Raw genomic sequence first — 24,232 nt, 5'->3', positions numbered from 1 at the left:
CACAAGTCCATTCTCTACATCTGCATCTTTATTCCTGTCCTGCCCTTAGGTTCTTCAGAACCTTTTTTTTTTCTTTTTTTAGATTCCATATATTTGTGTTAGCATACGGTATTTGTTTTTCTCTTTCTGACTTACTTCACTCTGTATGACAGACTCTAAGTCCATCCACCTCACTACATATAACTCAATTTTGTTTCTTTTTATGGCTAATATTCCATTATATATATGTGCCACATCTTCTTTATTGATTCATCTGTCAATGGAAATTTAGGTTGCTTCCATGTGCTGGCTATTGTAAATAGAGCTGCAATAAATATTGTGGTACATGACTCTTTTTGAATTGTGGTTTTCTCAGGGTATATGCCCAGTAGTGGGATTGCTTGGTCGTATTGTAGTTCTATTTTTAGTTTAGTTTTTTTTTTTAAGGAACTTCCATACTCTTCTCCTTAGTGGCTGTATCGATTCACATTCCCACCAACAGTACAAGAGGGTTCCCTTTTCTCCACACCTTCTCCAGCATTTATTGTTTCTAGAATTTTTGATGATGGCCGTTCTGACTGGTGTGAGGTGATGCCTCATCGCAGTTTTGATTTGCATTTCTCTAATGATTAGTGATGTTGAGCATCTTTTCATGTGTTTTTTGGCAATCTGTATATCTTCTTTGGAGAAATGTCTATTTAGGTCTTCTGCCCATTTTTGGATTGTGTTGTTTGCTTTCTTGATACAAGCATGAGCTGCTTGTAAATTTTGGAGATTAATCCTTTGTCAGTTGCTTCATTTGCAAATATTTTCTCCCATGCTGAGGGTTGTCTTTTCATCTTGTTTATGGTTTCCTTTGTTGTGCAAAAGTCTTCAAGTTTCATTAGGTCCCATTTGTTTATTTTTGTTTTTACTTCCATTTCTCTAGAGGTGAGTCAAGAAGGATCTTGCTGTGATTTATTTCATAAAGTGTTCTGCCTACATTTTCCCCTAAGAGTTTTATAGTACTGCCCTTACATTTAGGTCTTTAATCCATTTTATGTTTATTTTTGTGTATGGTGTTAGGGAATGTTCTAATTTCATTCTTTTACATGTAGCTGTCCAGGTTTCCCAGCACCACTTATTGAAGAGGCTGTCTTTTCTCCATTATATAGTCTTGCCTCTTTCATCAAAAATAAGGTGACCGTATGTGCATGAGTTTACCTCTGGGCTTTCTATCCTGTTCCTTTGAACATATATAACACATATACCAAGGTTATCAATTCATGACTTGTCTATCACAGTTGTTGTCCAATCAGGAGCCAGAAGCTAGACAGCAATGGCCCAGGAAACCTGTCCTAGAATTTAGTGATGTAAGGGTTCCCTCCATCAATGCACAGTTTTGAAATTTACAAAACTTGCCATTGATGGGTCTGAATCTCCATACTAGGCTTTGACTGGCTAAAGTCCCACACTCTCTGACACCCCAATATCTGTGTTATGCCAAAGATTTCCAATGCCTCTTGCCTTCTATGGTAAATATTTTACTCTATCAAATATTTGAGGTCATTTGATATTTATAGTAAGAAACCAAACATAGTGAACACTCCCTAGGTGCTAGACACTGAGCTAGAAGCTCACATCTCTTATCCCACTTGACCCTAACCCTTCAAGCAGACCTAGCATTATTCCTGTAGATGGGGAAAGGGAGTGTTAGAGATAGTATTTTACCCATGATGACAAAGGTTTAATGTGCAGTGGCTGAACTTAAACTCAGGTCTGTATGATTCCAAAGTTAATACTGTTAACAAATTCCTTTAAATATTATATTAATTTTCATTAGACATTTATAAGGACAGTATCAACATCTGAATAAAGATGAGAGTATGTGTAAAAACAATTGACAAAATATATTGAGAAATATCTGTCTCTGCTGATAATCATGAAGCAGACATAGAACATAATCATTAGGTACAAAGTCTCTGGAGTCAGTCTTCCTGGTCTCAGTCTTGTCGGCGCCATTTTCTGGCTATGTGATCTTAGAAAAATTGACTTGATTGCTTTGTTTTCTAGTTCTCTGAAAAAACGGGGATCTATCCATCTATGTATCTATTCAATATTACAAGGGTATTCTGAAGGTTAAATGATTTAACCTAAATGAAACACTTATAATAGCTTCTGGCCTAAACAAATGTTATGTGTTTTCTTAAAAACAAATCAAAACCAAAATGGACATTGGTGAAGATTCCAGAACCAAAAATTGCTCCATGAAAGTAATAACTTTTTGTGCCCCTTTGTATCTGTTTTCTCTGAACTTAGAACAATATTTGACACATAGTAGTGCTCAGAAAATGTTTGTTAAATAAATTAATGAGTGATTTTAAACTGAATATGCAAAAATAAAAAGAAAGAAATATTAGAACATAATGCTTGCCAAATGTATGAAACTAGTAAATCCAAAGTAGTGACAGTGTGTTATCAATAGTTTTGCAATGCAACTTAGCAAAATATTTTCAAAAGATTCAAAAAGTTCATATTTTTTTACTCAATATTAAATTACTGAGAATTTTTGTAAAGGAAATAAATCTTAAAAAAGGAAAAACTGAATGAAATAATGTGTTCATTTATGTGTTATTCATAAAAGAAGCAAAATGAAGAAAAAATAAGCCAAATTTTTTTGAAAAAAACAGGACCATAGTATAATTTATTAGAATATTTCATGGCCAGTAGATATAATATATGTAAAGTATATGTTGCAACATGGTGAAGCTATAAAAATGTAATTAAAAACACATGCCATTTATATTTAGTTTTGCAGTAATCTTTTCAATATATTTTTTCAGTGTTCTTATCATTTCTTTGTAATAATAAAAAAAACCTTTTCTTTCAGATTGAAAAAATTAAACTATATTCCCCTTCTCCTACCTCCAGCTCTTTCTTCCAGATTTGCCAAGATTATCTAGAAAATATTCACTTTATAGTGTGAATAACTTATTTCTTTTTCTATACATGATTTCTTTAGAAAAGAGAAAAAACAAGAGATAGAAAACTATAGCTACGGGGAAAAATAAGCCAAACTTAAATCTAGGCTGACTGTCTCAAAATGTATTAAACTGCAACAACAGTGCTGATAATTCATAGTGCTCATGAGAGCAGCATTTTGTTCTGGCTATAAAAGTTTGGCTTGGGTTTCCAAGAATTTCGCAGGCAGGTCAAGTTGAAGAAGACATTGGCCAAGATAGGATGTCTAAAACAAAATCTTAGGTATCAGTCAATTAGGGAATCCCTTTAAGTGTGATTTGCCAGAGGAAACTGCAACTACTTTACAGTGAGTACAGAAGGATTTATTTTTACAAATGTTGAATATACTGAGACATTATAACTTCTAAAATGATAGCTCAACTTAAAATATTCAAGTTGAATTTGGTTTTGCTAAAATGTACCTTTTGATATGTTGCATTTTTATGCATATATAGTCTAATTTTCATGTTATAGAATCTCAACATGAAGCAGAATGTTAGAGTCTACATTATGATATTTTCCCCAAATTAACAATAGTTTTTCAAGAGGTCAGGATAAAGAGAAAAAAAAATGAAGACTCTCCAGCAGATTTCAAATTTTCTTAGGCATCTTACATCAATTTTAGAGGTCCATTTAGCTTATAAAATATTATGCTTTCTCTCATTCTTGGTTATGTTATTTCAAAGAAATATTAAGTATCCTGAAAAAAAAATTCTTCCCCTAAAGTTCAGATGGAGGATTAATAGTCTTACTTTTTAAAGCCATGTTCTTTGGTATGAGGTCAAAAATTCTATTGCTGAGCTAAAACCTTTAAGAGAACAAGTGTAAATAAATCATTAGAAAAGTCTGGGGTGAAACTGGATTCAGTTTCCAATAGTCCATTTATATTTCTTCTGAGTTAGTCTTTTCTTGATTCCACAGAATATATTTTCAACCAAAATTCATTTTTCAAATTTTGTGAGGACATAATTAGGGCAAGTGCAGAAAGATCATTAAATTGTATATGTGCTCCCATGGTAAAAGAACCATTATTTATCACTGTCTTGGTGGACCAGACAATGTCTCAAAATTTCAAAACACATGATGGCTGTGAATTTCCTAAACCACATTGCCATCATAATTTTTGTTTTTGATCATCAACTCAGAGAATTTTAATGGGAAGAAATAAGAAATGAAAACCCTTGTGGTTTTCTGTCCTCTGCTTGTTCTGGCTATGCCATTGGAACATGTACAAACATTTCCTTTCTGATGAAGTGTTGGTGATTGAAGTGGGCATTATGCACAGTTTTTTATTGTTCTAAGATTACACCAGGGTCATTAAAACATGATATAGAGATCAAATGGAAGCCACAATAACTGCTGACATACTCCTCACAAGAATACTTCTTATAATGAAGTCAATAAAAAAAATTAGGATAAAACAGTAAAAATACAAAACCGTCTGACTCTTTAAACAGGCTAAAAAAGGGGTGATCTAATAAGTGAATAATTTCACTGATTTCAAGTTTAGATAATTCTCAGATCTATAAGTTTTAAAAATAAAATAATAGGGGCTTCCCTGGTGGCACAGTGGTTGGGGTTCCACCTGCCAATGCGGGGGGCTCAGGTTCGTGCCCTGGTCTGGGAGGATCCCACGTGCCACGGAGTGGCTGGGCCTGTGAGCCGTGGCCGCTGGACCTGTGTGCCCGGAGCCTGTGCTCCGCAGCGGGAGAGGCCGCGGCAGTGAGAGGCCCATGTTCCACAAAAAATAATAAATAAATAAATAAATAAAATAAAATAATAAATATAGTACATCAAATACACCAATAAACATTATAAATATAAACAATTACTACTTTTTCCCCAAAATATGAACATTTTTATCGTTATAAATTTCTCAAATTATTTAATTTTTTTCAAATATTTTGGTCAAGTTTAGGGGTCAGAAAACTATGATGTGTGGGCCAAATCCAGCTACTACCTATTGTTGTAAATTAAGTTTTATTAGAACACAGACATTATAATGCTAGTAAGCATGGTCTATTGCTCTTTTCATGCTATAACATCAGGGTTGAATAGTTGCAAGATGATATCCCTGCAAAGCCTAAAAGTTTACTATGTGTCTCTTTTTTTTTTCTTTTTTTTTCTGTGGTACGTGGGCCTCTCACTGTTGTGGCCTCTCCCGTTGTGGAGCACAGGCTTTGGACGCGCAGGCCCAGCGGCCATGGTGCACGGGTGCAGCCGTTCTGCGGCATGTGGGATCTTCCCAGACCGGGGCACAAACCCGTGTCCCCTGCATCGGCAGGCGAACTCTCAACCACTGCGCCACCAGGGAAGCCCACTATCTGTCTCTTGACATAAGAAGTTACTACTCTCTGGACTAGTTGTTAAGAATACATCAAATTTTACACCCATATTTCAGTTTTGTCCCAAATAACAGATTCTAATACTTGATTACATTAACTTAAGGAAAGGATACATTTATTCCTTTTGCTTATGCCTAAAAATATTTTTTAAAAAAATAAGAGGATAGCATACCAGAAAAATTGAATAGACAAGCTAAAGCACTCTTTGGCTGAAATAAAGGTATCTGGACAAAATGTCTTCCCTTAGGAAAGAAAATATTTATTTTTTCACAAAGTGAAACTTCTTCTGCATTCTTTTCTTGATTTTAAAGTAATTAGAACAGCTGTTCTTGGACTGGAAAATTTAAAGGGAGTCTTAGCTTATATGTTGAAGAGAAGGAATTCATCCTTATGCCCCAAAGGCTTCTGGGGATTCTCTAAAGAGTCTGAGAACTTGGACATGGAAGAAAACGTCTCTTGAATACTCAAGTCAAGTAAACAAATTCCAGTTGCATTCAAGAAGGAGGCACCAGATACCAAACTATTTCAAGGGGTAAAATGGGTAAAGCACAGAGCACTAACTTAATATTCCCTTTTCTCATATAATTTCTTTATTGAAATATAATCACATAGTATGAAATTCACACTTTTAAAGTACACAATTCAGTGGTTTTTAGTATATACACAGTGTCATGCATTTGTCATCATGATCTAATTCCAGAGCATTTTAATAACCCCAAAAAGAAATCTCAAATACACAGTCACCCTCCTTTCTTCCCTCCTCCAGTCCCTGACAACCACTAGTATAATTTCTGTTTCTATGGATTTGCCTATTCTGGATATTTCCCATAAATGGAATCATACACTATATGATTTTTTGTGGTATAGGTTATTTAACATAACACAATGTTTGAAAAATTAATCCTTGTGTAACATTTATCAGTACTTTATTCTTTTTAATCATTAAATAATATTCCAATGTATAAATATTGTATATACATATATTGTATTAAATATATATCACGTGTTTTTCCATTCATCATTTTTTGATGGTCGTTTAACTTGTTTCTATTTTTTTGGCTATTATGAATAATGCCACTATAAACATTCATATAAAAGTTTTTGTGTGGGCATATATTGTCAAGTTTCTTGGGTATATACCTAGTAGTAGATTTTCTAGGTCATAGAGTAACTCTATGTATAACTTTTTGAGGAAATGCTAGAGTGTTTTCAAAGGGCTGCTCTATTTTATACTCCCACTAGCAATGTAATCAATGTCAAAATCTTCTCAGCCTCTTCTCCCTAGTTGAAAATGAAGAGGCATGTTAAAGGGTATATGTATATATGTGTATATATATATATATATATATATATATATATATATATATATATATATATATATATGAAAGAGAGAGACAGAGAGGAAGAGATAGAGATAAAGAGAGAAAAACACAGAGAGAGATATTTGATGGGGAGACTTTCTTATGATAATGTATGAGGAATATTATAGAGCACAACTTAGTCTCATTATCACCCAAAATTGTATCATTCTAGCATTCACAAAGTTTTGAATTTTAAATTTTATTTGGTTGCCAATTTGAACTTTTCTTTTATAAAAAATTAATTCTTTATTATAAAAGTAATACATGCACAACATTTTTTAACTATTAAAATGATACAGAAGTATACACACAGAAGTTAAATATCTCTTGGAAAAAGTTGTCTCTGCCATCTTCCTTCCTTGAAAATCACTTCCAAAGAAAATGGAGAATGAGAACAGAAATATAATTATATTTTTACTAAAACTAAGATATATCTGTAACTTCAAAACATCTCTATTTAGAGGAAGAAAGGGTGGGGTAAGGACAACTAACTTAAACACTACTGGAGAGATAAAAAAAGTGACATCGGGGCTTCCCTGGTGGTGCAGTGGTTGAGAGTCCGCCTGCTGATGCAAGGGACACGGGTTCATGCCCTGGTCCGGGAAGATCCCACATGCTGTGGAGCGGCTGGGCCCATGAGCCATGGCCGCTGAGCCTGCGCATCTGGAGCCTGTGCTCCGCAACGGGAGAGGCCACAGCAGGGAGAGGCCCGCATACCGCAAAAAAAAAAAAAAAAAGGAAAAAAAAAGAAAAGTGACATCTCCAGACATAAATAAAAGAGCTTTCCCAGGAAATTGCTGAGGATGCCCTCCAGAAAAGTAAAGGAATAAACAAAGATGAGTAAGAATGGAAACCAGAAGGTGTGTGATCTAACACAACCAAGAAGTGAAGGGAATCCCCAAAATGAAGGTACAGAGACATCCCATTGCCACACCTGAGCAGTAAGTTTAGAAAAGTGATCAGGGGACACTGGAGCGAAAGCTGAAGGACTCTCCCTAGGAGAAGCATGTCAGGAAAAATATGGACATCATAGGTTTCAACACAAAAAGTTTTACTCTTAGACCAGAGATCCCCAAATCTTCTCAGTTCATGGCGCTCTTTGTATCTTAGCAACTTTTTTCCATGGTGCCTCCAAAACAAAAGAAATAAATAAGAGCTGGATTTATAAAGTCCAAACAAGTTAATAAGTATTTCTATCCTAACATCTTAGTAAGTGTTTGAAATAAAAATACATGTAAATGGAAAGTAAGCATCTTTATATCATTATTAAACATAATTATTTGCAAATAGAATCTGAGTTGCTGTTGGGCTCTGTACAACTTGGAAATTAGATTAAACAATGACACCCTCATTTCCTATTGCACATTGATTTTCTTTTAATTCTTGATCTTTTATCACAGCAACCTTGCAAAACATGACTTTGCAAAGATATGTCCATGAAAGGAATGTATATGTGACACCATCAGAAAGAATGTAGCTCCATTTAGTATTGGAACTGCTGTCTACCTAGAGCTAATGTTTTGCTCAGTGTCTGGAGGATGTGGAGCATAGCTGTTACCCTCAACAATGTGAAATATCCTACAGCATCCCTGTGAGTTGGCTGCAATGCATCAAGATGCCTTGGTGCACAGTCTGTTAAAAGTGGTGTTTGAGGGCCTCCCTGGTGGCGCAGTGGTTGAGAGTCCGCCTGCCGATGCAGGGGATACGGGTTCGTGCCCCGGTCTGGGAGGATCCCATGTGCCGCGGAGCGGCTGGGCCCGTGAGCCATGGCCGCTGAGCCTGCGCATCCGGAGCCTGTGCTCCGCAACGGGAGAGGCCACAACAGTGAGAGGCCCGCGTACCGCAAAAAAAAAAAAAAAAAAAAAAAAAAAGTGGTGTTTGATATAATAGTGTATGGCCAGATATATTTATGTAAACAAACAAATGAAGAAAACCAACTAAGCAAATAAAAAACAATTATTTATTCTAGAAAAATCAAATCAAAACAACAAAAAGTGTTGAGTTAACACCTAACCTCTATTTATACTTCATTATAAAATGTGAAGCATGTAGGACCCATAGGAGCGTTCCCTTCCCTCCTCATTCTCCCAATTAATGTTAGTCTAGTGGTTGCTTTCATAACTTGAAATAATTTAATGCTTTTATAACTCATGCTTTAGTTCCCACTTTCATTTGGGACACTCTCTCCTATTCTATGGGGTTCCAGTGAACTACACATCAGTGTATCCATTTCACACCCAAACTTGACTTACCCCCAGTTAGTTCTACTTTTTTATTCTAACCTCTTGGATTTACTTTTAGTTTTTATCAGAGTATTCCTGACTAAATGTAATTTATTCCCTAGAAAGAATGTCTAATTGGTGGGCTTTATTTTTGTCTGCATATTTGAAAAAGATATTTATTTTCCTACATAATTACGTGTTCAAATGCATATGGAATTTTAGATTTAATAGATAACCTACTCTCACCACTTTGATGCATTCCTCTATTGTTACACCCAATGATGATGATGTCAGTTTGATTATAGCTTATTTAAGATAAACTCTGTCTTTCTCTTGGGAGATTTTAGAATTTCTCCTTAGCATTATAAAAAAAAATTGTGAGAATGTGTTAGGTGCAGGTGTGGATTTTACCCATTTATCTTTTCTCATGCTGAGGACTTTTAATATGAAATGTATACCTTTATTTTTCTCAGGAAATTTTTAAAAAATATTTATTTATTTAGGCTGTGCTGGGTCTTAGTTGCAGCACACGGGATCTTCATTGCAGCATATGGGATATTTAGTTGTGGCATGTGGGCTCTTAGTTGCAGCATGTGGACTCTTAGTTGTAGCATGCATGTGGGATCTAGTTCCCTAACCAGGGATCAAACCCGGGCTCCCTGCATTGGGAGTGCAGAGTCTTACCCACTACTCATTTATTTATTTGATTATTTTCATCCTTCCATTTTCTCGGTCTCTTTTATAAAACTCTGGAACCATTTGAAAATCAGACTTATGGATATATCTTTCTTGCCTCTTAACTTTTCAGTAATTTTGCTCAAAATTTGGGTATTTCCTGAACTTTATTTTGAAATAAAAATTTCATTCTTTAACCATTTTCATCCTATTTCTACAGTCCTTTTCAACAGTTTTTTTTCCAATTTATGACACTAGTGTTTGTACTTCCCAAGAACTCCTTGATTTTTTACTTTTCTATTTCACTGCAGTTTGTTTTTATATTATGAATTCAAATATCATCTTATATACCTTTAATGACACTAATTTTTTAAAGTTTTTTTTCTGTTCTTTTTTCTGTGTTTAGTTTGGGGTTAATTATTCTGCTTATTTTACTCCTTTGCTTTCATATTATTGATTTTACTCAAATGTCTGTTTATTCCTATTTGTGAATAACAAGTAATTAATATATGCTTAGTTAGTTTTCGCAGCAGATGAGCAGGTCTGTTTTTTCCACGGGCCTCTCATTTTAAGGGGAGACTCATTGCAGACCTATGTAAGTTGGAGGGAGTCTTCAATGTAGGTTAAATGAGTGAGAAAGAGGTAGGCAGGCTTTATATTAGGGATGAAGCATCTGGGTTTTCCCTCTTGGGAAGAGCTGTCCTTCTGCCTTGTGAAGTGCAGACCTATTGATTTACCTGTTTGTGTTGCTTCTTTTTTCCTTTCACTTTCTGTCCACTTTCTCCATTAATATGGTTTATTATCAGTCAATATCATGATTCTTCCATCATGAAATTTCTCCAAAAGTCTAGTTCATTGTCTGTTGGGTTTTTCACAGTGTTGCTCTGTACTTTTTTTCTTCTTTGAACTTTTGCTATTATTTTTATGATATATAGGGAATCAAGGGAGATGAACACATATGCTCTATTCAGTGGTATGCTGGAGCTGGCTCTTACGGGCTTGCAAGGACCAATGATTAAAATTTTGAGAATTTCTGTGTGCTTGCTGTTAAACACAGCCATTATTAAATAGTACATTATATAAGTTGCAATTACATAAATTATATTGAAAACAAAGGTGATAAATACTCAAAACTCATTGCTTCTTAATTTTTTAAACAATATTTTATGGTTATCCATGATCTTGAGGTTATTGTACCTGTATATTAAAAATATAATACAATGGTGAGCCACTGCACATTTCTTCCCAACTCTACATTTGTGACATCACATTGGTAGCTGGAAATTGGCCATTGTAGGAGTATTTATACCATAGAAGTTAGTCAATTTCACAAAGCAAGGCTTTTACCCCCAGAAAACTGGTTGTTATACATTTACCTGCAGACCACTGCTTCTGTCTGGTATTTTCAACCAGATCTCAATCACTGACCTTGTATGACAGTGCAAGTTTACTGAACATTTTGGAGGAATATCATGTTCATGGATACACACACATGATCTGTATAAGAACACTCACATTTTACTCATATGTTTTATCAACATACTGTATAATTAGCAACATAATTTCACGTTTTGTGCTGTCTGTCTTAGTAAATTACATGACACTTTGGAATATGCCTGAATTTTATTATATTCTATATGCTATTTTAATCCTAATTAAATCTTGCTTGAATAATTAAACTAGGTTATAGTTATGACAAGATTATCTTATTGTGAGGTGCTTCTTAAATAGATCCATGTGAGAATAATATCAACAGGCATACATTATAATAATTATTAGTTTATCTACCAAAAATAGGATTATTTTATTCCTGCGACCCACTGAAAATTGTTAATACAGCTATTGTAGGAGAATGTTACCAGGTCGGGGATTTAGTGAAAAATTTAAAGAGTGGATTGAGTTGTTTTACAGTCTTTACCCCTCCCCAGGTAAGCAGGATCTAGATAATATGTGAGGGAAATGTCCTAAATAGAGAAAAACATTTTACAGGATCTAAAAGCTAAGCCTCAGGAGAAACACTTGCTTACTTGTGCTCTTCCAAGGACATACCTCTTCTGAGTTGTAATGATAAACTTTCCTGAAGTACTCTATTTTCAGTTTGTTATTTATGGAATCAAAATGCACATGTCCCTAAACTGATCTGTAACATTATTTCCTCAAGTCAAGTGAAGGGGCATTTATTGTTTCATGATAATTCATTTCTGATTAATTTAACAGTGAATACTGCTAACATCATGAGGGGTAAATGGCTCACCTCTGTTATATGGAAAAAATTATAAGATTCCTTATTGCTAGGGATGAATATTAAGTACCCATTCCTTCTTTTCTAAACATTGATTCTTCTTCCTCTTACAGTCTTTTCTCACCCTTTAGTGACAACCATAAGCCCTAAATCTAAATGTGCTCGGCTCCAACGTTCTAAACAGTTGACAGTACGGCATTAAGAAACAGCAGCTCAGCTTCCTCTTTCCTGGTTACCACTGACAAGTAGAATTAGGATAGATGGGTTTATGAACTGAGCTGGAAATCACATATGTTCAGCTCTGCACAAATAGACAGCCCGGGTACTCAAAGAAGTAATAAAATCTTGCAATTTAGAGGGAGAAATGCTCTAATTAAAATATAAGTTAGAGCAACAGTGCATTGAGGAAGAAACCAGAATACAGGGAAGGTGCAAAGAACATTAGCTGGTCCCATGTGTATTTGTTAATGGAGCTAACTTTAATGAATGACCAAGGTTGTATAATGACCCTGTTAAAGGTCGGCCACATATAATGAGAAAATTACATACTTTTTTATACCCAAGTTATAACTTACATATTTACAACATCAGATGTTGAATATTCTTATCAACATCATAAATATGTATATGAAAATATAGACATCTCTCTTGAATTATTTTGACTACCACCATTTCAGAGGTGGAAAATTTGAAGTAATATTAGCATCCTAAAAATGGAACTACTTTCTTTTGCTGCCTGTTTAGACAATAAAGATAGCAACTTTTAGTTAATAAGATTAGAGGTGAGCTGCCTCTATGTCTATGGTAGTGACGTGACGGCAGAGTGGATATTGGAATGGCAGGTGGGACAGGGGGAGGATAAACATTTCAAACATTATTTTCTTTCTACTTTCTTTCAACTGCTCTTTTAGAATCTGCCATAGACAAACTTGATTAGTACAATTAAGGAAACCCCCGAGTGTCTTTCATGCCCTTCAGGAGTGTTAGAGCAGGAGGAAAAAGGAAAAGAAAGTCTCCACTGGAAGGTTTTTTGAACCTTTATTTAGGAAGATAAACCGCTGACTCATAATTAATAACATACTAATTATTATAAAATTTATACTCATTTTAGATAAGAGATTATGGTTATGATCAATTCTTTTATATGCAGGTTGAAAACACGTGATATTGAGGTTCACCACGGGTGTGGTGTTTAGGAGGCATTATTCATAGGTGGTGTGGTTCAGTTCAAATGAACAAACATCGAAGTCTTCCCATGAATAGGAATGTATTAGTTTTTCTTTTAATTAATTAATTAATTAATTTGGCTGCGTCGGATCTTAGTTGCGGCATGTGGGATTTTCATTGCTGCTTGTGGGCTTCTCTCTAGTTGTGGCGCACAGGCTTCAGAGCCTGCCGGCTCAGTAGTTACGGCCCACGGACTTAGTTGCCCCACAGCATGTGGGATCTCAGTTTCCTGACCTGGGATCCAACCCGTGTCCCCTGCATTGGAAGGCAGATTCTTAACCACTGGACCACCAGGAATGTCCCAGGAATGTATTAGTTTTTAATAATAACAATGACTAATAGAACATAACTTCAAAAAAGAGCCATATATACATGAGTAATATGCAGGATCAAAACCTTTTACATTATTAACAAAGTGAAAATTAACAAGTATTTATTGATTACTTTAATGATTATCTTGAGCACCATTAATCATACGAATGTATGTAAAAGGGTATAAACAATGGGTTGAAATAAGAGCTTTATGTTTTAGTTATGTAGGGGCATACCTTATTAAACAAAACCATAATTACCCTGAAATCATCATAGGAGCTCAAGGTATAAGGGCAAACTCTATGGGTGTTTTGGGCCTCTGTGTTGCCAAGCATGACCTAAAATTCAGTAGTGATATGACTTCTGTAGGCTTTTGCTGTTTGAAGAGATTTTTTCAGCATAACAGCTTTCCTCAATTGACCACAGGTATTCTAATAGAAGAATACCAGGTTTATGTGTCATTATGTCTACACATTTACAGTGATATTGTAATGAAATGAATTCTAAAAGCACATGCACACACAGCACATATACACAAAAGGACAAAAGCAAATGGGCTATGGAGTCATTCTTCTATTACCGAGCTCTGTGATCTTGGGGAGATTAAATAATATCACTTATCCCAATTCATGTGTAAAATAGAACCTATTTTAAAGGTAGTCTATAGCTAATGTAAAGTAGTTAGCATAATGTTTAAGCTTAATATATTTTACAATGATCTCTCCTCTATTAAACTATTTTCGAGTCATTCAATTTCTTTTCTATGTGATTCTTTAATACAATTTATATTTGTGTGTATTTTATGGTATGTAATAACATTTTTAGCAAAAATATTGACATAACAAGGAGAGTGATAAAAAACTTGAAATATTGATACTTTTTATATTTTAAATATAAAAATTTTCTTTTACCAACATCAGATTTATGTATGATGATTGGTTCAAAAGTGCACTTAAAATAACTTATCCCTTTTTAGTGTTTATTTCAAAACAGGTTTATAAATGCAGTACTAAAACTAAACACTTTCAAACTAATTGTCAGAATGTGGCTGCTATAAGTAATTCATTTAAACTTTTTTCTCCCTTAAGGCAACTCACAATTTATATTCAGTCATCGAGTGCAGAGTACATGTTAACAAGCCTGGTATTTTATATATAATATTCTTCATCTTTTGGTTAACATATTTTATTAATAATTTAAAATATAGATATAATATAAATTAATAAGTAATATTACATAAATTATCTGTAATATAAAATAAAAAATAATATAACTATGAACTTGGGATTTTTTCCAGCTTTACCTTAATAGTATTTGCTGCCTGGTTACTAGATTGCTTAATTGGTCTGAATTAATAATTCAAGCATCAAATATCACATGGCTGTGTATTGTATATGGTGGAAATCTTGGTTAAATAACTGTTGAAAGGATGATTAAGCTTATTTCAGTCTACTAAAAACTTTTCTAACCATATTTCTCACGGAATCATCTCTTTTACTCCCCTGTTGTATTCATGGAGGCATTAGTCTCCTAAAATCCTAATCTTGAAGTCTTATAGTCACTTTTTGACCCCTGATACTTATTTTTTCATTCAATGAATTTCCACATTCTTCAACTGAACTTCAGAAATGCCATTTGAATCAATTTTCTATTTCCATCTCCCACTGGTCATTATTGGTAATTAGAAAATCCCCTGATATTTTCAGTTTTTTCTTTTTCTTTTCTTCTCTGGGATCCCTATAATTCGAATGTGGTACATTTAATGTTGTCTCAGAGGTCTCTGAGACTGTCCTCAATTCTTTTCATTCTTTTTTTTCTTTATTCTGCTCTGCGGTAGTTATTTCCACTATTTTATCTTCCACGTCACTTATCTGTTCTTCTGCCTCAGTTATTCTGCTATGGATTCCTTCTAGAGAATTTTTAATTTCATTTATTGTGTTGTTCATCATTGTTTGTTTGCTCTTTAGTTCTTCCACGTCCTTGTCAAACATTTCTTGTATTTTCTCCATTGTATTTCCAAGATTTTGGATCATCTTTACCATCATTACTCTGAATTCTTTTTCAGGTGGACTGCTTATTTCCTCTTCATTTGTTTATTCTGGTGGGTTTTTACCTTGCTCCTTCATCTGCTGTGCATTTCTCTATCTTCTTATTTTGCTTACCTTACTGTGTTTGGGGTCTCCTTTTTGCAGGCTGCAGGTTCGTAGTTCCCATTGTTTTTGGTGTCTGCCCCCAGTGGCTATGGTTGGTTCAGTGGGTTGTGTAGGCTTCCTGGTGGAAGGGACTAGTGCCTGTGTTCTGGTGGATGAGGCTGGATCTTGTCTTTTTGGTGGGCATGACCATGTCCGGTGGTGTGTTTCAGGGTGTCTGTGAACTTATTATGAGTTTAGGTAGCCTCTCTGCTAATGGTTGGGGTTTTGTTCCTGTCGTAGGCTTCCCTGGTGTCCTATGCCCTAGCTGTTTGGCATAGGGTGTCCAGCACTGTAGCTTGCTGGTCGTTGAGTGAGCTGGGTATTAGCATTGAGATGGAGATCTCTGAGAGAGCTTTTGTTGTTTTATATTACGTGGGTCTGGGAGGTCTCTGGTGGACCAGTGTCCTGAACTCTTCTCTCCCACCTCAGAGGCTCAGGCCTGACACCCGGCTGGAGCACCAAGACTCTGTCAGCCACCCAGCCAGGTATGTGGGGAGCTTCTTGCATTTTGGGAGGTCTGAGGTCTTCTGCCAGCGTTCAGTAGGTGTTCTGTAGGAGCTGTTCCACATGTAGATGTATTTTTGATGTATTTGTGGGGAGGAAGGTGATCTCCACATCTTACTCCTACACCATCTTGAAGCTATCCTCAGATTTTCAGTTTTGATCCAGTTTACACACTGCTGCTAGAGTAATTTTTCTACTAATGGAATGAAACCAAACCCAAAGGAAACTAAACTAAAAAATAAAGAAGAAAACCAACAAAGCTTTCATTTTAAAAGTCTTCCAACTGGCAATCAAATTAAAAATCAGCTTCTTAGATTGATGGTCAATATTTTTCATTCTCCTATTCAAATCTTTTCTAGTTTGATGTCATATGTTTTCTCTACATGTGTTGCATATTCCAGAATTACCCACAATGGCATGAATTGTTAGTTCCTACTAAATAGCCCATCCTCCTTGCTAAAAGAACCCCAGTTTTCTTCAGGAATCACCTTGCACAGTGCCAGGGGCATGAATCATGGTGGTTTCCTTTTCTTTTTGCCAGCGGTTAGTCTGAGATGATTATGTAACTCAGCTCTGGCCAATGAAATATAGAGCAATTCTACCATGGAAAATTTTAAGGAAGATTTGTCTCCATGATAAGAAATAGATGTATAAGCAATGATTCCCTACCCCTGGACTTTTTGCTTTGTTGTGTGATGAGTACCTGATGTTTAGAGTTACACCAGCGTCTTGTGACCATGAGACAACAAGGGAAGCAAAATTCTATAAGGTGAAGGAAGTGGAATACAGGATTTAAAAAATGGATGCTAGAAGATACTAGCACTGCCAAGGTAATCTGGAAATCTTGCCTGAAGACATTTTAATATTTGAACAGATGTAGTTGTTTCTTTAATATGCACAACACTTTCTACTTTTATTCATCATTCACGAAAAAATAATTCAATGCCTGGAGTGCACCATGTCTTTACTTGCATGGATTCATTTATTCAGAACTTTGACTTGTTCTTTTCCCTCTGACCTCCATCAAATCTAGCCATCCTTGGATTCCATCTCATATGATTTTTACTTTATTAAGTCTACTCTGATCCTCTCATTTAAATGCTGACTCTACCTTTTTTAGAGCAAAGTTACATCCTACTATTTCCCTTTTCTCAATTTACTGTATGTTACTGAATCTCACTAACTAAATATAAAACTTACTTTCTGCTTAATAGCATCCTCAGAGAATGTTTTTCATATAATAGACACTCATGAAACACATTTTATTCTGAGTCATCTGTAATGTTCCATGAAGTCCCCTCAGTCTGTGAAAGACCTGATATTCAATTATACTTTAGTTCTCAATGTAGCTACTGGATAGACACGTGACAAGAGCAGGGTTTAAAATTCCACTTGGTACAAATCCTTTAAATTCTCAAGGATTAAACCTTTAATCCTTAGTATAAAGTGATCAATTCCTCTGGAATAACTTTACTGCCTTTCTGTAGAGTAAAAGGACAATAATTCATACATTTCTCAAGGTAGGTGAACTTTACTACAAGGTGTATATAGATGTACTGTACATAACTCCTTCCGTGTGTGTGTGTGTTTTAGTTGCGTATGTATGTTTTATGGTGCCTATCTCAAAGTTATATATCTGGAATATACTTTACTTAATTGAAGTCATTTATTTACAGAAGAAATTCAATAACAGCACAATCATAGCTTAAACTTAGTGTGCCTTCCTTATACTTGTGAACATAGATATGCAAACATACATGCCTCACTTAGAAGAAACTTGTTTATTTACATGTATTTCTTTAGTTTACTGAAAAACAACAACAACACACCCAAATGTGAAAAGTCCCAGAACAAATCCACACATACATATTATTAGCAGGTGTTATGAGTAGGTATTATTAATAAGCTATTAAATAATTAAATTAATCAAAACTAAGCATGCTGAGGAAGACCATAATCTTAAAATATTTAAAATATCTTGCTTGATACAAAAATATATCATTGAGAGTGTAGGTGAGACTCATGGGCAGAAATATTGGGCTAAGTGATGAACACATGCAAATAGTGTGTGTGTTGAAACAACCTAAGAGCTAAGTAGATCCACATGACTGCTGAGTGTACATGCCATGCCTGAAGACATGAGCTGTACCTGCCCAGATATATTAATGGCTCCCTGTTACAAGACTAATCTTCTATTATGAACTGTCTGCTGAAACCACTCTATCTGTCAGTGTTCATTACATAGGATATATTTCCATTTCCTTTTTAAAAAATTAAATTTTTAATGGAGTATAGTTGATTTAAAATATTATGGTAGTTTCTGCTGTACAGCAAAGTGAATCAATTATACATATACATATATCCACTCTTTTTTAGATTCTTTTCAAAGGGAAAGAGAGAAGGAATAAAGGAAGGAAAGAGTGAAAGAAGGAAGGAAGAAGGAAGGAAGGAAGAAAGGAAGGAAGGAAGGAAGGAAGGGAGGAAGGAATGGAGGAAGATAAACTCCTTAGTCAACTCAATGGAATCTCTGTATCTCAGCTCTAGGAGAGTTTCTATCACTGACTTGTCCAGCCACTGGGAAGGAGTGTAAAGCTGGATTTGCAATAACAGTGCTGATGTGAGAATTCAGCAGTAACCATATGAACAGTGCTCTAATTTACCATCACAGGTGAGTGAAGATGAGTGTGCTTCTGTCACAAAGGGCAAGCATGAATTGCTGACTTGACAGCAGAGATTAAAGCATTCACCTTTGTTTAAGCTTTGACTATTTTAGTATTTTTAGGAAAAGGAGAGGGAAAGATGGTGTGAAGTATTTGTATTGGTAATGGAATGTGACACCAACAAGAACAGGCAATAAGAAGGCAGGCAGGAGTGGACTGAGCTGCTGACAATGTTCTAGGCCAAAGAAGCCAAAACAAATGACTGAATGATTATACTTTCACACTAAGATACAGAGTCTGCTTCATACTAAAATAAACATCCGTTGGATCTCTCTCATTAACTTTATTAATGACAACAATTGGCCAATCAAAAAAATCTTTATTGTATGTGGAGAAAATGGAACACTTTTGCACTGTTGGTGGGAATGTAAATTGGTACAGTCACTGTGGAAAACAGTATGGCGATTCCTCAAAACATTAAAAATAGAACTACCATATGATCCAGCAATCCCATTTTGGGGTATATAGCCATAGGAAGCAAAATCATTATCTTGAAGAGACATCTGAACTCCCATGTTCATTGCAATGTTATTCACAATAGCCAAGATATGGAAACAATCTAAGTGTTCATCTATGGATGAAAGGATAAAGAAGTGATATATATATATATATATATATATATATATATATATATATATATATATGTATTCATATAAAAAGGGTCGAGTGGTGATTGCCAGGGGCTAGGTCGTGGGGGAAATTGGGAGATATTGGTCCAAGGGTACAAACTTCCAGTTATAAGATGAATAACTTCTGGGGATCTAATATGCAGCATGGTGACTATAGTTAAAAATACTGTATTGTATACTTGAAAGTTGCTAAGAGAGGAGATCTTAAATGTTCTCACCACAAAAAAGAAATAGTAATTATGTGAGGTGACAGAGGTATTAACTAACCCAACAGTGGTAGTCATTCTGTAATATATAAGTGTATCAAATTAACATGTTGCATACCTTAAACTTACACAATATTATATGTCAATTATATCTCAGTAAAGCTGGAAAAAAGCATTTATTAAGTGTCTATTAAACATAAGGTACTGTTTCTGGTGCTGAAACACAGTCGACATGATACCTGCCTTCATGGAGCTTCAGACACTTGGCTGTGCTCTGCTGTCCCATCCTCACACAGGACCTCATAAAATTATTCAAAACTCCACCCTAACATATGTTTACTCTTCCTTAGAGGTTTTACCTTGCCATTTTAATTTTTATATTTTCTTTAATTAAAAAAAACTTTTTTCTTTATTTTTATTGGGTTTTATTTGGCTGCACTGCACAGCATGTGGGATCTTAGTTCCCTGACAAGGGATCAAACCGGTGACCCTGCAGTGGAAACACAGAGTATTAACCACTGGGCGGCCAGGGAATTCCCTTGCCATTTTTAAATACAAAAAATAGTTCTTTGGGCTTTTTTTATGAACAAAGTTTAATTAAGTTTACTAACTATTTGGTCAATTTTTATTTTCAACATTAAAAGAAAATCTATTCCTTCTTTTGAGTTTACTTTTCTTACTGGTGTACATAGATAGATAGATAGACCGATCTTAAGAATTTTATTAGAGAGGATTTTCTCTGGCCATGAAATAACTCAGTCTGTGCAGATCCAACAATATATGGATGTCACCTTTGAATTCCAGATTGATGGGTATTTATCTTAAGGACTTTAAAGATATTTCTCCATAGTTTTCTGGCATTTATAGATAAGTCTACTATGGAATTACTGTAATTGGTTTTTACACTTTGATAACTTTAAAGACTATCTTTTTATTCTTTTTTTTCATAGATCTTTATTGGAGTATAATTGCTTCACAATATTGTGTTAGTTACTGCTGTACAACAAAGTGAATCAGCCATATGCATACATATATCACCATATACCCTCCCTCTTGAGCCTCCCTCCCACCCTCCCTATCCTATGTCTCTAGGTCATCACAAAGCACTGAACTGATCTTCCTGTGCTATGCTGCTGCTTTCCACTAGCTAACTATTTTATATGGGGTAGTGTGTATATGTCAATGCTACTCTCACTTCACCCCAGCTTCCCCCTCCCACCTGTGTCCTCAAATCCATTCTCTAAGTCTACATCTTTATTCCTGCCCTGCCACAATGTTCATCAGTACCAATTATTTTTAGATTCCATATATATGTGTGAGCATACGGTATTTATTTTTTTCTTTCTGATTTACATTACTCTGTATGACAGACTCTAGGTCCATCCACCTCACTACAAATAACTCAATTTTGTTTCTTTTTTATGGCTGAGTAATATTCCATTGTATATATGTGCCACATCTTCTTATCCATTCATCTATCAATGGACATTTACATTGGTTCCATGTCCTGGCTATTGTAAATAGTGCTGCAATGAACATGGTGGTACATGTCTTTTTTTTGAATTATGGTTTTCTCAGGGTATATGCCCAGTAGTGGGATTGCTGGATCATATGGTAGCTCTGTTTTCAGCTTTTTAAGGAACAACCATACTGTTCTCCATAGTGGTTGTATCAATTTACATTCCCACCAACAGTGCAGGAGGGTTCCTTTTTCACCACATCTTTTCCAGCATTTATTGTTTCTAGATTTTTTGATAATGGCCATTCAGTCTGTTGTGAGGTGATACCTCATTGTAGTTTTAATATTCATTTCTCTAATAATTAGTGATGTTGAGCAGCTTTTCAAGTGCCTCTTAGCCATCTGTATGTCTTCTTTGGTGAAATGTGCATTTAGATCTTCCACCCATTTTTTAATTGAACTGTTTGGTTTTTTTTTTTTTTTGATATTGAGCTCCATGAGCTGTTTGTGTATTTTGGAGATTAATCCTTTGTCTGTAGTTTCATTTGCAAATATTTTCTCCCATTCTGAAGGTTGTCTTTTCAATTGTTTATGGTTTCCTGTGCTGTGCAAAAGCTTTGAAGTTTCATTAGGTCCCATTTGTTTATTTTTGTTTTTATTTCCATTACTCTAGGACGTGGATCAAAAAAGATTTGGTGTTGTTTATGTCAAAGAGTGTTTTCCTATGTTTTCCTCTAAGAGTTTTATAGTGTTTGGTCTTACATTTAGGTCTTTAATCCATTTGGGGTTTATTTTTGTGTATGGTGTTAGGGAGTGGTCTAATTTCATTCTTTTACTTAGAGGTGCCCAAGTTTTCCAGCACCACTTATTGAAGAGGCTGTCTTTTCTCCATTGTATATTCTTGCCTCCTTTATCATAAATTAGGTGACCATATGTGTGTGTGTTTATCTCTGGGCTTTCTATCTTGTACCATTGATCTATATTTCTGTTTTTGTGCCAGTACCATACTGTCTTGATTACTGTAGTTTTGTAGTATAGTCTGAAGTCAGGGAGCCTGATTCCTCCAGCTCCATTTTTCTTTCTCAAGATTGCTTTGGCTATTCAGGGTTTTTTGTGCTTCCATATGAATTGTAGAATTTTTTGTTCTAATTCTGTGAAGAATGGCACTAGTAGTTTGATAGGGATTGCATTGAATCTGTAGATTGATTTGGGTAATATAGTCATTTTCACAATATTGATTCTTCCAATCCAAGGACATGGCATATTTCACCATCTGTTTCTCTTATCTTTGATTTCTTTTATCAGTGTTTTAAAGTTTTCTGAGTACAAGTCTTTCACCTCCTTAGGTAGGTTTATTCCCAGGTATTTTATTTTTTGTTGCAACAGTGAATGGGATTGTTTCCTTAATTTCTCTTTCTGATCTTTCATTGTTAGTGTATAGGAATGCCAGAGATTTCTGTTAATTAATTTTGTATCCTGCAACTTTATCAAATTCATTGATTAGTTCTACTAGTTTTCTGGTGACATCTTTAGGATTTTCTATGTATATTATCATGTCATCTGCAAGCAGGGACAGTTTTACTTCTTCTTTTCCATTTGTATTTCTTTTATTTCTTTTTCTTCTCTGACTGCCGTGGCTAGGACTTCCAAAACTATATTGAATAAGAGTGGTGTGGGTGGACATTCTTGTCTTGTTCCTGATCTTCGTGAAAATATTTCAGTTTTTCACCATTGAGTATGATGTTTGCTGTGGCTTTGTCATATGTGGCTTTTATTATATTGAGGTAAGTTCCCTCTATGCCCATTTTCTAGAGAGCTTTTATCATAAATCGGTGTTGAATTTTGTCAAAAGCTTTTTCTGCATCCATTGAGCTGATTATATGCTTTTTTTATTCCTTAATTTGTTAATGTGGTGTATCACATTGATTAATTTGCATGTATTCAAGAATCCCTACATCTCTGGGATATATACCACTAGATCATGGAGTATGAACCTTTTAATCATTGTTGGTTTCTGTTTGCTAGTATTTTGTTCAGGATTTTTGCATCTATGTTCATCAGTGATATTGGCCTATAATTTTCTTTTTTTGTGATATCTTTTTCTGTTTTTGGTGTCAGGGTGATGGTGGCTTCATAGAATGAATTTGGTAGTGTTCCTTCCTCTGCAATTTTTTGGAAGATTTTGAGAAGGATGGGTGTTAGCTCTGCTCTAAAGGTTTGATAGAATTCGCCTGTGAAGCCTTCTGGTCCTGGACTTTTGTTTGTTGGAAGATTTTTAATTACAGTTTCAACTTCATTACTTGTGATAGGTCTGTTTATATTTTGTAATTCTTCCTGGTTCAGTCTTTGAAAATTGTACCTTTCCAAGAATTTGTCCATTTCTTCATGGTTGTCCATTTTATTGGCAATAGTTGTTTGTAGTAGTCTCTTATGATGCTTTGTATTTCTGCGGTGACAGTTGTGATTTCTCCTTTTTCATTTCTAATTTTATTTTTTTGCATCCTCTCCCTTCTTTTTTCTTTTTTTTTATGAGTCTGGATAAAGGTTTATCAATTTTTTTTATCTTCTCAAAGAACCAGCTTTTAGCTTTATTAATATTTGCTATTGTTTTCTTTGTTTCTATTTCATTCATTTCTGCTCTGATCTTTATGATTTCTTTAGTTTTACTGACTTTGGGGTTTTCTTTGTTCTTCTTTCTCTAGTTACTTTAGTTGTAGGGTTAGGTTGTTTATTTTAGATTTTTCTTTTTTCTTGATGTCAGATTGAATTGCTATAAACTTCCCTCTTAGAACTACTTTTGCTGTGTCCCATAGGTTTGGGGTCATTGTGTTTTAGCTGTCATTTTTTTCTTTGTATTTTTTTATTTCTTCTTTGATTTCTTCAGTGATCTCTTGGCTATTTAGTAGCACACTTTTTAGCCTTCATATATTTGTGGTTTTTACAGTTTTTTTCCTGTAATTGTTTTCCAGTCTCATGGTGTTGTGGTCAGAAAAGATGCTTGATATGATTTCCATTTTCTTAAATTTTCTGAGGCTTGATTTGTGCCCCAAGATGTGATCTATCCTGGAGAATGTTCCTTGTGTACTTGAGAAGAAAGTTTATACTCCCACTTTTGGGTAGAATGTTCTATAAATATCAATTAAATCTATCTAGTCTATT

Source organism: Hyperoodon ampullatus (assembly GCF_949752795.1).
Source record: "Hyperoodon ampullatus genome assembly, chromosome: 12".
In the NCBI taxonomy this organism is placed as follows: domain Eukaryota; kingdom Metazoa; phylum Chordata; class Mammalia; order Artiodactyla; family Ziphiidae; genus Hyperoodon; species Hyperoodon ampullatus.
Note: the sequence above shows the minus strand (reverse complement) of the source record.